Source organism: Neofelis nebulosa, chromosome 15 (assembly GCF_028018385.1).
Source record: "Neofelis nebulosa isolate mNeoNeb1 chromosome 15, mNeoNeb1.pri, whole genome shotgun sequence".
In the NCBI taxonomy this organism is placed as follows: domain Eukaryota; kingdom Metazoa; phylum Chordata; class Mammalia; order Carnivora; family Felidae; genus Neofelis; species Neofelis nebulosa.
Genome location: NC_080796.1, coordinates 67,666,219 through 67,679,139, shown reverse-complemented (window position 1 = coordinate 67,679,139; position 12,921 = coordinate 67,666,219). Strand labels below are relative to the sequence as shown.

Below are 12,921 nucleotides of genomic sequence, written 5' to 3'. Positions count from 1 at the left end.
ATTCACTCAGTATCCCCTCTCATTCCCGCATTTCCTCCGACTACCTCCCCTCTCTGCCTTGGGCTTTGTCGGTTCCTCTCTCCCTACACTGCATCTCTTTTAGTTCCAAAAATAGATCATTCAATTTAGGAAGAACAATTAACTGGGATGAAAAAAAAAAATCTGAAGTATGGGGAGGCATTTCAGCTTCTCTATCAGGCATGAAGTAATTGGCAAATGCTACGGCAGTGTCTTTACTAGGGATGCTGGTTCATGCTTCTGGGTGAGCTTCAGGGAAATCGCGGACTCAGAAAGGTCAGACTCAGTTTCTGTGGTTCCACAGCCCCTCCCCGGTGAGCTCCGCACACGTCACAGAACAATGACACAGAGAACAGCCCCCACGGCTGTGATTTCACCGGTGTCTGCACCAGATCTGCCCCCTAAAGAGACCTTGGATGTTTTGCATGATTTCTTACCCAGCAGAAGCTTATTATCTTCCGGTGCATTGACCTGTCCTTTGAAAACTAATATATCTGGAACATTTTAATGCCTCCAAAGGAATTTTCATTCAAGAGGGCAGTCATCTTAGGACAATGTCTCTCAAAGTGTGATCTTTGGAAATACCTGAATCAGAGTCACCTGGGATCTTTGTTAAGAAGGCACATTACCAGCCCACTTCTCACACAGAATATCCGGGTGACGCTAATGTGCACTGATGTTCGAGAAATGCTAACTTACGGATTCTTTATAAAGGCAGAGCCAAGTTTAGAAAGTTATAGAGCCTCTAGAGTAGTGGTTCCCTCAACAGAGGTAATTTTACCTGCTAGGGAGTCACAACTGGAGGTGTGTGTGTGTGGTGGGGAGAAGGGGGGGTTACCGGCACCTAGCAGGAAGAGACCAGAGATGGTGCTAAGTACCTACAGTGTACAAGACAACCATCCACAACAAAGAATTATCCAGCCCCAAATGCCAGCGGTGTTGACAGTGAGCAACCCTGCCAGAGAGAGATGGGTATTTCTGATCCCAACTTGGAATTCGACTGGGAATTCAGTTGGGATCAATTCAGTCGCTACACCAGGAACCCTAAGAGTTTCTTAATGCCAGGGTGAATGTTTTTCAAACTGCAAATCATTAAATCAGTTAAGTGTAGCCTATGGCCAATTTACAGCTATGTGGATGGAACTAGAGGGTATTATGCTAAGCAAAGTTAGTAGGTCAGAGAAAGACAAATAAATATCATGATTTCACTCATATGAGGACTTTAAGAGACAAAACAGATGAACATAAGGGAAGGGAAGCAAAAATAATATAAAAACCGGGGTGGGGACAAAACAGAAGAGACCCATAAATATCGAGAACAAACAGAGGGCTACTGGAGTGGTTGTGGGAGTGGGTAAGGGCTAAACGGGTAAAAGGCATTAAGGAATCTACTCCTGAAATCATTGTTGCACTGTATGCTAACTAACTTGCATGTAAATTAAAAAAAAATTAATTAAAAAAATCATGGTATAGGAAAATAAAATAAAATAAAATAAAATAAAATAAAATAAAAAGGTGTAGCTTATGGCCACCGTTTTTTTGTTTGTTTGTTTGTTTTTAATGGAATGAGATGGGGGAATCCGTGTGGCTCAGTCAGTTCAGCATCTGACTGTTGATTTCGGCTCAGGTCATGATCCCAAGATGCTGGATCAAGCCTCAAGTAGGGCCTTGCACTGGGTGCACAGCCAGCTAAAGATTCTCTCTCTCCCCTCCTCTGCCCCATCCTTGCTTGTGCTCTCTCAAAAATGAGTACAGAAATAAAAATGGAATGAGATGGAAGACAAAAGGAGAGAAAAGAATCGGATATATCTGAGTGTATCACACATAGTAAGGTATTATTTCATGAAATTTTTATTTCAGTTGCATTTCTGACCTTAACACATAAAAGAGGATGTAAGGGGCACTTGGGTGGCTCAGTAGGTTAAGCGTCCGACTTCGGCTCAGGTCATGATCTCACGGTTCCTGAGTTCGAGCCCCGTGTTGGGCTCTGTGCTGACAAGTCAGAGCCTGGAGCTTGCTTCGGATTCTGTGTCTCCCTCTCTCTCTCTCTCTGCCCCTCTCCCACTCACGCTCTGTCTCTCTCTCAAAAATAAACACTAAAAAAATTAATGAATTAATTAAAACAGGATGTAAAATATGTTCCTCCTTTATATATCTTTACTACTAAATATGTTACATTTCCACAAAAGCATAGAAACCACAAATGTGCCACCTAATGAATTATTATCAACACTGTGTAACTATCACCTAGGACAAGAAATAGGATTCAGTTGCCCAGAGCCCTTCTGTACCCCATTCCCATCATAATTCCCTTTCTCCCCACTGAACATAGCAATTATCTTTTTATGATAACCACACCTCTTCATTTTTTGTATAATTTTTAAGTGTATATCTCAAGTTTAATTGAGATTTTCAATTTGAATTTCATATAAATGGTATTCTACTTTTTTAAAGTTTATAATTTTTGAGAGAGAGAGAGCAGGGGAGGGGCAGAGAGGGAGGGAGACACAGAATCCGAAGCGGGCTCCAGGCTCTGAGCTGTCAGCACAGAGCCCGACGTGGGGCTGGAACCCACCAACGCCAAGATCGTGACCTGAGCCAAAGTTGGACGCTTAACAGACTGAGCAACCCAGGCACCCTGTGGATTGTTTTCAACGTGGGGCTGTGATGCATAATACAGATATGAACATTCTTGTATGTCTGCTGGTACACATCTGCGTGCACCATGTTAAATATGTATTTAAAAGTAAAATTGTTAGATCTTAAGATGTGTGCATATTTGGCTTTAGTAAATGATGCTTCCAAAGTATGTGTAATAACTGACACTCCCACCCGGAGAGTATGAGAGCTCCAACTTCCCCACATCCTCCGTGTACTTGTCTGTATTTTAAATTATAGACATTCTAGAAGGTATGTACTGGTGTCATATTGAAGTTTTAATTTCTCATTCCCCAATTAGTAAGAAGATTGAGCATATTTTCATATGTTTACAAACCATTTAGATGGTGACACTCCTGTTTAAGTTTCTTGACTATTTTTACATTGGATAGTCTTTTCTTTTCTATTAATTTGTAGGGATTTTTAAATGATTTTATTTTCGTGGGGCACCTGACTGGCTCAGTGAGTAGAGCATGCAACTCTCTATGTCAGGGTTGTGTGTTTGAGCCCCATGTTGGGTAGAGAATACTTAAAAATAAAATCTTTAGAGGCACCTGGGTGGCTCAGTCGGTTCAGGGTCCAACTTCGGCTCAGGTCATGATCTCACGGTTTGTGAGTTCGAGCCCCACGTCGGGCTCTGTGCTGACAGCTCGGAGCCTGGAGCCTGCTTCAGACTCTGTGTCTCCCTCTCTCTCTGCCCCTCGCCTGCTCACACTTTGTCTCTCTGTCTCTCTGTTTCTCTCTCAAAAATAAATAAACATTAAAACAATTTTAAAAAAAGGATTGTGTCTTGGAGTAGGGAGGAGAATTATGTCATTTGTAGTTTTTTATAGACGATTTTGACCAGATTAAGAATACTTTCTTGGTATTCCTAGTTTATAAAAAGCTTTCAAAATGAATGCATGTTGGATTCTATTATGCGCCTTTACTACATCTATTCAATTAACACTATTATTTTGCTCCTTTATTCGGCTGACATGCCACACCGTATTGATATTTTAATATTATACTAACCCTGTCTTACTGAAATAAACTCAACTCATTCAGAATGCGTACCCTTTTTACATGTTGAGTGATTTGATGTATTAATAGTATAACTTGTTTGGGATTTTTACATCTGAAAGGGGCAGGTCTATCAATTTTATTTCTCATGATATCTTTGCAGATTATCGATATCGAAGTTGTCGAGGCTGTAAAGCGCTACTTTTTTTCCCCAGTTCTGTGAAGGAGTATGTATAAGACTGTTAGTCTTTGTCCTTTAAATATTATCCAGAAACAAAACGGTAAAGCATTCTGAACTTGGAACTTCTTTTGTGGAAAAGTGTTTAATTAGATTCAATTTGTTTGAACAGTTACAGGACTTCACACATTCTCGATTTCACTCCCGTGGCCACTCGAGCAAATTCGATTTACTAGAAACGTGTTACTTCATTATTGGCAAACTTATTCCCAAGATCCTCTTACTATCATTTCAGTGGCTACAGAACCTACATGCATGGCACTTTTTAAAGTTTCTGACAGGGTTCTTTGTGACTTCTTCCTTTTCTTCTGATCACTCTTGTTAGAAATGCATCCCTTGTATTAGGCTTTTTAAATATCGGATCTATCAGTTGTTAAGAGAAAGGTGTTAAAAGTCTTTGCCCAAGATTATGCATTTGTTCATTTCTCCTTGTAGTTTGAAAAATATTTTTTTAATATATTTTGCAACTGTATTATTATCTGCCTACAAATCTAGAACCACTGAGTATCTATTTGGAAAAAATTAAGTTGGATCCATATCTCAAATACATATCAGGATAACTAACCAAAAAAAAAAAAAATGCTTTGCAAGATAATGGGAGCAATGCTTTATACTCTCTGTATAAAAGCTTCCTAGACTATTCTGAAATTCCTAGAACTCCTAAAATAAAATATTGATAAATTTGACTATATAAAATAAAACTTTTCTGTATAGCAAAAAACACCGTAAGTAAAACCAAAAGGTAAATGAAAAACTGGAAGAAAGTATTTGCAAATTATATCATAAGGATTAATTTCTCCAAATATAAAAGCCTCCTGCAGATCAATAATAATCTAAAAGAAAATGAGCAAAGGATATTAATAAGGAATTCAACTAAAAAGAACTATGAATGGCTTAAATCTGAACTATCACACTCAGTCCATTTATTATATGAAAACTACAAATTAGGTACACACCAAGATATCATTTTTTGAACCATCAGTTTGGCAAAGATCACAAAGGTTTAATGTAAGCTCTACATATATTTTTTTTTAATTTTTTTTTTTAATGTTTATTTATTTTTGAGACAGAGAGAGACAGAGCATGAGCGGGGGAGGGTCAGAGAGAGGGAGACACAGAATCTGAAACAGGCTCCAGGCTCCGAGCGGTCAGCACAGAGCCCGACGCGGGGCTCGAACTCACGGACCGTGAGATCATGACCTGAGCCGAAGTCGGACGCTTAACCAACCAAGCCACCCAGGTGCCCCTACATATATATATTTTTAATGTAATATATATATTAATGTAAGCTCTACATATATATATGAAACAATACTATATACTGATATAAAATAATCTTTATATAGATCAGTAAAATGCACAAAGTGCAGAACAGTATGTATGCTTTGCCACTATTGTGTAAAAAGAGGTAATATATAGGGGCGCCTGGGTGGCTCAGTCGGTTAAGCATCTGGCTCTGGGTTCCGGCTCAGGCCACGATCTCATGGTTTGTGAGCTTGAGCCCCGAATCGGGCTCTGTCTTGTTCCTGATCTCAACGTGGGGAAATGGGGTTCCCACACAACACCAAAGAAGTCTTGGAAGCCAGCAGTGTGTTCGAGAACGGAATTCCGACACTCCGTACCCAGAGAGAGCATCAGATCCCCCAGGCTGGGGGCTCAGGTCCGCAAGACCCCCCCCACTGCCCACCCCACGCACCGCTCACAAGTCACAGGCTGCAACCTGGGCTCCCCACCCAGCGCCCAGGGTCCGGAGGGCCCAGCCGCCTCCTCCTCAGCTCCTTTCTGTTTGCTAGAGTGGCTCTCAGAAGTCAGGGAAACACTTCCTCACACTTACCAGTAAAGGGTGTGCTGGTGAATCACCGGTCAGATGAAGATGCCTGGGGCAAGGTCTGGGGAAAGGGCGCAGGGGCTTCCAGACTTCTCCAGCCGCCACTCCTCCTGAGCCTGTTCGCGTTCACCAACACAGCTCTCCCAACCTGGTCCTCTTGGGTATTTCGAGAGGCTTCATTGACTAAGTCATTGGCCCATTGGCTGGTTCCGCCTCCAGCCCCTCTCCCCTCCCCGGCTCCCCAGGGTTCAGGTCCTGAGGTCAGGAGGTTGCAAGGTCAGACTAAAAGTTGCGATCCTCTAATAACTAGGTCTGCCCTTTGGGCAACCAGCCCCACCCTTGGGTGGGGTCCAAACGTCACTTTCATTTATATGATGAAAGGCACCTTTATCACTCTCAGGAATTTCCAAGGCTCTGAGGGGCTGTGAGCCCAGAACTGTGGATGAAGACCAAATATATACGTGAGAAATATATTTTGGTCATCTGAATGGCCAAATAGATATTTCTTAAAAATCACACTATTGCAGAAGCAAAAACAAGGAACGAGTTATTTAAATAAATGATTCAGAGTGTCTGGGTGGCTCATTCAGTTAAGCTTGCGATTCTTGGTTTCTGCTCAGGTCATGATCTCATGATTCATGGGATTGAGCCCCACATCCAGCTCTACGCTGACAGCACAGAACCTGCTTAAGATTCTCTCCCAATCTCTCTCTGCCCCTCCCCGACTTGCTCTATCTCTCTCTCTCAAAATAAATAAAAGAAAATAAAAATGTTAAATAAATAAATAAAAGCAATTGAGGGGTGCCTGGGTGGCTCAGTTGGTTAAACGTCCAGCTCTTGATCTCAGCTCAGGTCTTGATTGCAGGGTCCTGAGTTCAAGCCCTGTGCTGGACTGGAAGCCTACTTTAAAAAAAAAAAAAAAAAAAACGAGGGGTGCCTGAGTGGCTCAGTCAGTTAAGCGTCGGACTTTGGCTCAGGTCATGGCTCAGGTCATGATCTCACAGTTCGTGGGTTCAAGCCCTGCGTCCGACTCTGTGCTGACAGCTCAGAGCCTGGAGCCTGCTTCAGATTCTGTGCCTCCCTTTCTCTCTGCCCCTCCCCTGCTCGCTCTCTGTATCTCTCAGAAATAAACATTAAAAACAAAAAATTTTTTTTTAAATGAAAGCAATTGAGAAATCATAACCTGTAGAGGCTGCTTTTAGACAACAGGCTTGAGCAATGAAATGTAGAAAGGGCTCACAGTGACCACCTGGCTGAATACAAACAGGCCCATCAGGCAACCCACCCCAAAATATCCATGGGCCCTAACTGACCAACGGGCTACTTACAACCAGACACAGTTTCCAAAAAAGGGGAAGATTCCATGTGCCATACCTCCTCACCTTCCCCCCAAGCCCCGGGTTTTTTAAAGTTTATTTACTTATTTTGAAAGAAGAGGGAGAGGTAGGGACAGAGAGATTGGAGACAGAATCCCAAGGAGGCGCCTCCACGCTGTCAGTGCAGAGCCCAATGCAGGGCTCGAACTCATGAACTGTGAGATCACGACCTGAGCTGAAATCAAGAGTCAGATGCTTAACAGATGGAGTCACCCAGGCGCCCCAACCTTCCCCCTTTAGAAACAGCCCTGACCCATTGCCTCATGAAAGACAGCTTCTCCTTTGCTGTCCTGCTCACGGCTCCCTTGAAATATATTCAATAAACTTCTGTCTCCTTTGGTCTGTCTTGAATGAATTCTTTCACGGCCCTTCCAGCACTTGGGATTCTCTCTCTTCCTCTCTCTGCTCCTTTCCTGTTCATGCTCTCTTTCTCTCAAAATAAATAAATAAACATTAAAAAAAAAAAAAAGAAAGAAAATGAAGAGAAAAGTTCTGCATACTGAATGAGAAGACCTCAGCTTCCTTCTCCTACCTCACTTTCAGAATGCCAGCATAAAAGCTGGAGATCCCCCAGATAAAACTTGAAAAATTATTCTCTGGAAAAAAATGGATTAGCTTTTAGTTCAGGTGAAAAATCAAGTTTTGAGAGTTCCCAACAAAAGACCAATATGATGGGCCTGATCATCATCGGAAACCCACCAGTCAATGAGCCAACCCCACACAGTTTTCAATCAACAGCCTAGAGCTTTCACTCATAAATGCAAACAGAGAGACAAAGCCCCCAGCTCCAACTAGCCCATGCAATAGAGACCAACACAAACAAATATAAAAAAGACATTTGGAGAAAAAGATAACTCATAGAACATAAAAAACTTTAAAATAACTATTGTACTCAATATCTTCACAGAGATAAAAAGAGGAATTTTATAAGGTGAAGGAAAATCCTACCATAAAAAGGTAATAGAGAATAAGAAAGAATCCTTAGGAATTAATAATATAATAGACATAAAGAGGTCACCTGGGTGGCTCAGTTGGTTAATTTTCTGACTCTTGGGCTCAGGTCATGATCTCATGGTTTGTGGAATCAAGCCCCAAGTCAGGTTCTGCACTGACCAGTGCTGAGCCTTCTTGGGATCCTTTCTTTCCCTCTCTCTCTGCCCCTGCCCCATTTGCGAGCATGCGCTCTCTTTCTCAAAATAATTGAATAAACTTAAAAAAAACAAAGAAAAAGAAATAGAGTCAATAGAAGACTTGGAAAAGTTAAAGAAATCTCCATAAAAGATAAAGCAAAAAACAAATAAACAAATAAGCTAAGGAAATTAATATGGAAGGAAAGGGCAGCAAGGGATGGGAGAGGGGGTGGGTTTAAAGGCTCAACCAAGAGGTAAAACACCAAACACACAAAAAGTTCCACAAAGAGAGAATAAATAGGAAGAAATCATCAAAGAAGTGGAAAGTCTATTTCTTCTTTCTACACTAATTACTCCTGGCCACCGAACTGGGGAAGAGGGTTTCCCACACCATCCAATTCTCTAACTCTCTATTCCAACCCATTGTCCTCCAACTCAATTCAATTCTAACACTATTTACCCCAAGTTAGCAACAGATCCCAAAAGTTAAGGACGCAGCCCTATAAACTACTTCCCACTTGAGACACCAATCACAGGTTCTGACTGATCAGCTATAAATCAGGGTTCGCATGATGCCCTCCTTGGGTTTCACTTTGTAGGTGTGACTGATTAAATCATTGGCCATTGCTGGTTAAGTCGAGTCCCAGTCCCTCTTCCCTCCCCAAAAGTAGGAGTTGGGCCTGAACCCTCTAATCCAAAGATGGTTTCCCTGGCAACCAGCTCCCTCTCCTCCTTAGGGTCTTTCCAAAAGTTTGCCTCATTAACATAACTTCAGGTGTGGTTGAAATAGGCTCTTATGAATAACAAAAGCCTCTCCTTCCGCCTTCCCCTATATCTGCCCCACCTCCCCCACTTCACTTTTATAGCCCTTATCACTTGGGAAAATCCAAGGGTTGTATGAGCTCATTGTCTGGAAGAGGACAGAAACCAAGAACACTTTTCTTATTACAAACCACAATTTCACAGAAATAATACAGGAAAACTTCCCAGAACTGAAGGATGTAAGATTCCTGGTTCCAAGGGCCTAATGAATGACCAGGACAATGAATGAATAACAAAATAATAGGAGATTAATACATAAAGTCTAAATTGAAAAACAAAATCAGTAACTTAAATGTGGGTATGCTACTTAGAAATAGGGAAATACAGGGGCTCTTGGGTGGCTCAGTCGGTTAAGTGTCCGACTCTTAACTTAGGCTCAGGTCATGACCTCACGGCTCATGTGATCGAGCCCAGCATCTGGCCATGCGCTGACAGCATGGTATTCCCTCTCTCCCTCTCTCTGCCACTTCCCTGCTCCCACTCTCTGTCTCTCTCTTCAAAGTAAAGAAATACACATTGAAAAAAAAAAAAAGAGGGAAATATTAAAAAATACCAGAAGGAACAGCGAACATTACTGATTATGGCTGCTTCTGGGAGGTGGGATTCTGGTGAAAGGGGAAAGAGGACTAATGCTGGGGGTTAACAGCCTTGAAATTCAATTTGACATTTGAAACTATGTAGATGTTACTTTGATTTTTTTTAAGAAGAATTAATTGTAAAAAAAATACAACTCATTTAAGATGTGATGCACTTATGTCAAGAAGTCCTTCTAGAAATTTGTTTAAACTCCAAACATATGCTTGAGTTCGAATGCAAGAATTACCTTGCCAATCTGGTGGCAGACTCATTTAATAGCATGTGTCTCAGTGAACTCTAGATATAGACCAATTTTAATAACCTTAATAAGTTGCATAGCACATTACTAGTAAGTTGCCCTTAATTTTTACAAAAATGCTCATTTATGGAATTGCCTATTATTCTGTAAGAGCTGAGGAAGTATCCTCCCTTTTTGGATCACTTCCTGGCTAATCAGAAAAATTCTTGCAGCACAATCTTGAGCCATGATTATAATTTGAATATGAGGTAGCTTCTCCTAACTAAGATTTTTCAGAGATTCTAAGAGTTTATCCACTCACTAAATATTATTGAAACATATTGTAAGACACACACTTTGCTAGATGTTAAAGATAATAGAGATTAGAGTCTAATAATATGACTAGTGTCCCAGAGAATCTAGTGAATCTAGGCTTGAATTAGGGTCTCCAGGTTGTTACAGATATCTGAGACATTTCAAGTTGTGGTTCAAAACTACAAGTTTGTCATAGAAACCTGGGAGGGTTCAAGGTGTCCCACCATTTGGAAGTTTAAAAATATACAGTTACTCAGCAAAAAGGGACCTGCGGAAGATCTTGCTGGTTATCTGTCCATAGGCATCCCCACCCCCACCCCCCACTTTTTCTTGCTAAGAGAACCCCGACCTTGTGGTCAAATGTGCCAGTGCCAGGAGACGAGACATAACTTGCTTGACCAACGGGACAATTGTGTTTCAGACTTTCAGAGCCTCCCCTGCAGCTAAGGTAGTCACATGACCATTTCTGACCAATAATCTTCAGCTGAAGCCTATTGTGGGATTTCTGGGAAAGTTGTTGTCTACCTGATAAAGGAAGACAGACAGGACTGGGAACTGCTGATTCTCCATTTCCTTCTGTCTTAACGTGGATGTAGGAACTAGAGCTCCAGCAGCTGCCTTGTTACCAAGAAAATAACAGCCAACACGCAAGGGCTAGTTAAGCAGAAATACAAAAGGGTCTTAGCGTCTAACGTCAGTAAGCATCCAACTCAAAGGTGCAACTGTTCTACTTCTGCTTTGCTGGTATGTAACTAATGAGATCTGTTTCTACCCATAGAACACTTCTGACACCCAACGTGTGAGGATTTTTTCCCCCACATCAACCAATTCTCCAACACCGGATGCGTGTCCTACAATCGGACTCAATTCTGACACTATCTACCTGGAGTTAGTATCAGATCCTGCAAGTGAAAGGCTCAGTCCCACAGGACTGTCCTCCCTCCACTTCAGACACCAGTCTAAGTCCTAGCCTTCTGTACTTATGGCTGGAAACCAGGCTGGGACTCAGAGATTCCCACAACTTACCCTCAGATGTGATATTTTGCCACAATAGCTCACAGAACTCATGAAGACATTTTACTTCATAAAGGATACAACTCAAGAACAACCAGATGGAGGGGATTTATAAGGTATTGGGGGAAGGGGTGCTCAGAGTTTCCTTGCCCTCTTCAGGCCTACCACTCTCCTAGTACCAACACGTGTTTACCTACCTGGAAGTTCCCTGAACTCCATTTGTTAGGTTGCTCGTGGAAGTTCCATTAGGCAGACATGGTTGAGCATTGGTGACAGACAAATCTTGGATCATTGGTGATTGGCTCAATCTCTAACCTCTCTCTGCTCCACAGAGGTTAGGAGTGGGGCTGGAAGTTCTAGCCTTCTGATAATGCTTGGTCTTTCTGGCTACTAGGTCCCATCCTGAACCTACCTGGGGACCTCCAAGCCACCAGTCATCTCCTTAGCATACAAGAAGACTCTCATCGCTCTGGAGATTCCAAGGGTCTTAGAAGATCTTTTGTCACAAACTGGGGAGAGGGTGGGTGTATGCGGGTCACCAAGACCAAATATTACAATGAAAGATATTACTATCACCTCTATCACTCAGGAAATACAAGAGTTTCGGGACCTCTTTGCCAGGAACTTGGGCCAAAGACCAAATATATACATATAATATCACAATATCTCGATAAAAAAGATCAAGCCCCTATTTATTTAAGCCACTCTTACTCTTACTGGATTTTGTCTCACTTGACTCCTAATTGAAACAGGATCTGAATCTCTTGTTTTATAAGTGAGGAAATCCAAGCAAAGATAAATTAAGCAATGTAACAATGTAGCCAATGTCAGCACATCTTGCTGATAGCAGAAATGGGAACAGAATCAAATAGGAATCTGCCAAACCTTACTCTGAAGGAAAAATGGGCTGAAAAATTGTGTCTCTTTGGTCCTTGTATTTTCTTAGTGGCCCATCTGATATTTGACTATTACAGTTTCTTGAAGAAAAATGAAGTTTCCTCATTGGCAGAATCTTATCACCGTGTGTAGTTAATAGGATCTTTCATTCACCTACCCCTTCTTGGCTCTATCAATATACGTATTTAATATTTCATTCTCTTACATATTACTTAGTTTTTAAAGCTTGCCCTGAGAACTTATTTTCCATCTGTTAAGGGTCCTAAGCATTATAGATTCTTGCTTATAATAATTCTTCAAGGCTGGTATCATAATATTTGTTTTATAGAAGAAGAAACTGAAGTTCAGGGATACAGTGCCATGAATTGTGTTCCCAAAAATATATGCTTTTTTGCAAATTTTTTAAAGTTTATTTAATTATTTTGAGAGAGAGAGAGAGGGGAACGAGCAGAAGAGGGGCAGAGAGGAGAGAGAGAATCCCAAGCAGGCTCTGCACCATCAGCACAGAGTTCAATGAGGGGTTTGAACTCACCAAACACACCTGAGCTGAGATCAAGAGTCCGACGCTTAATAGACTGTGCCACCCGGGTGCCCCCCCAAAAAGATATGTTGAAGTCCTTACCCCCCGCCCCCACCTGTGAATGCGACTTGTTTTTTTTTTTTTTTTTTTTTTGGAAATAGAGTCTTTACATATAGAATCATGTTCAGGTGAAGTCATACTTGAGTAAGGTGGACCCTAAATCCAATGTTCGATGTTCTAAATCCAATAACTGGAGAGGGAGCTTTAGAGACACAAGGGAGGTAGAAAT

General features: G+C 41.6%; 1 long non-coding RNA gene across 2 annotated transcripts in view; it reads right to left on the bottom strand.

Annotated features, from left to right (window-relative positions):
* The window catches only part of LOC131495253 (uncharacterized), a 31,905-nt gene that overhangs the window by 4,170 nt on the left and 14,814 nt on the right, over positions 1-12,921 (bottom strand). For both annotated transcript variants that reach the window (XR_009253859.1, XR_009253860.1), the window contains one exon: positions 5,751-5,927. This is a non-coding gene — a long non-coding RNA (uncharacterized LOC131495253). The remainder of the gene's footprint in view (positions 1-5,750; positions 5,928-12,921) is intronic.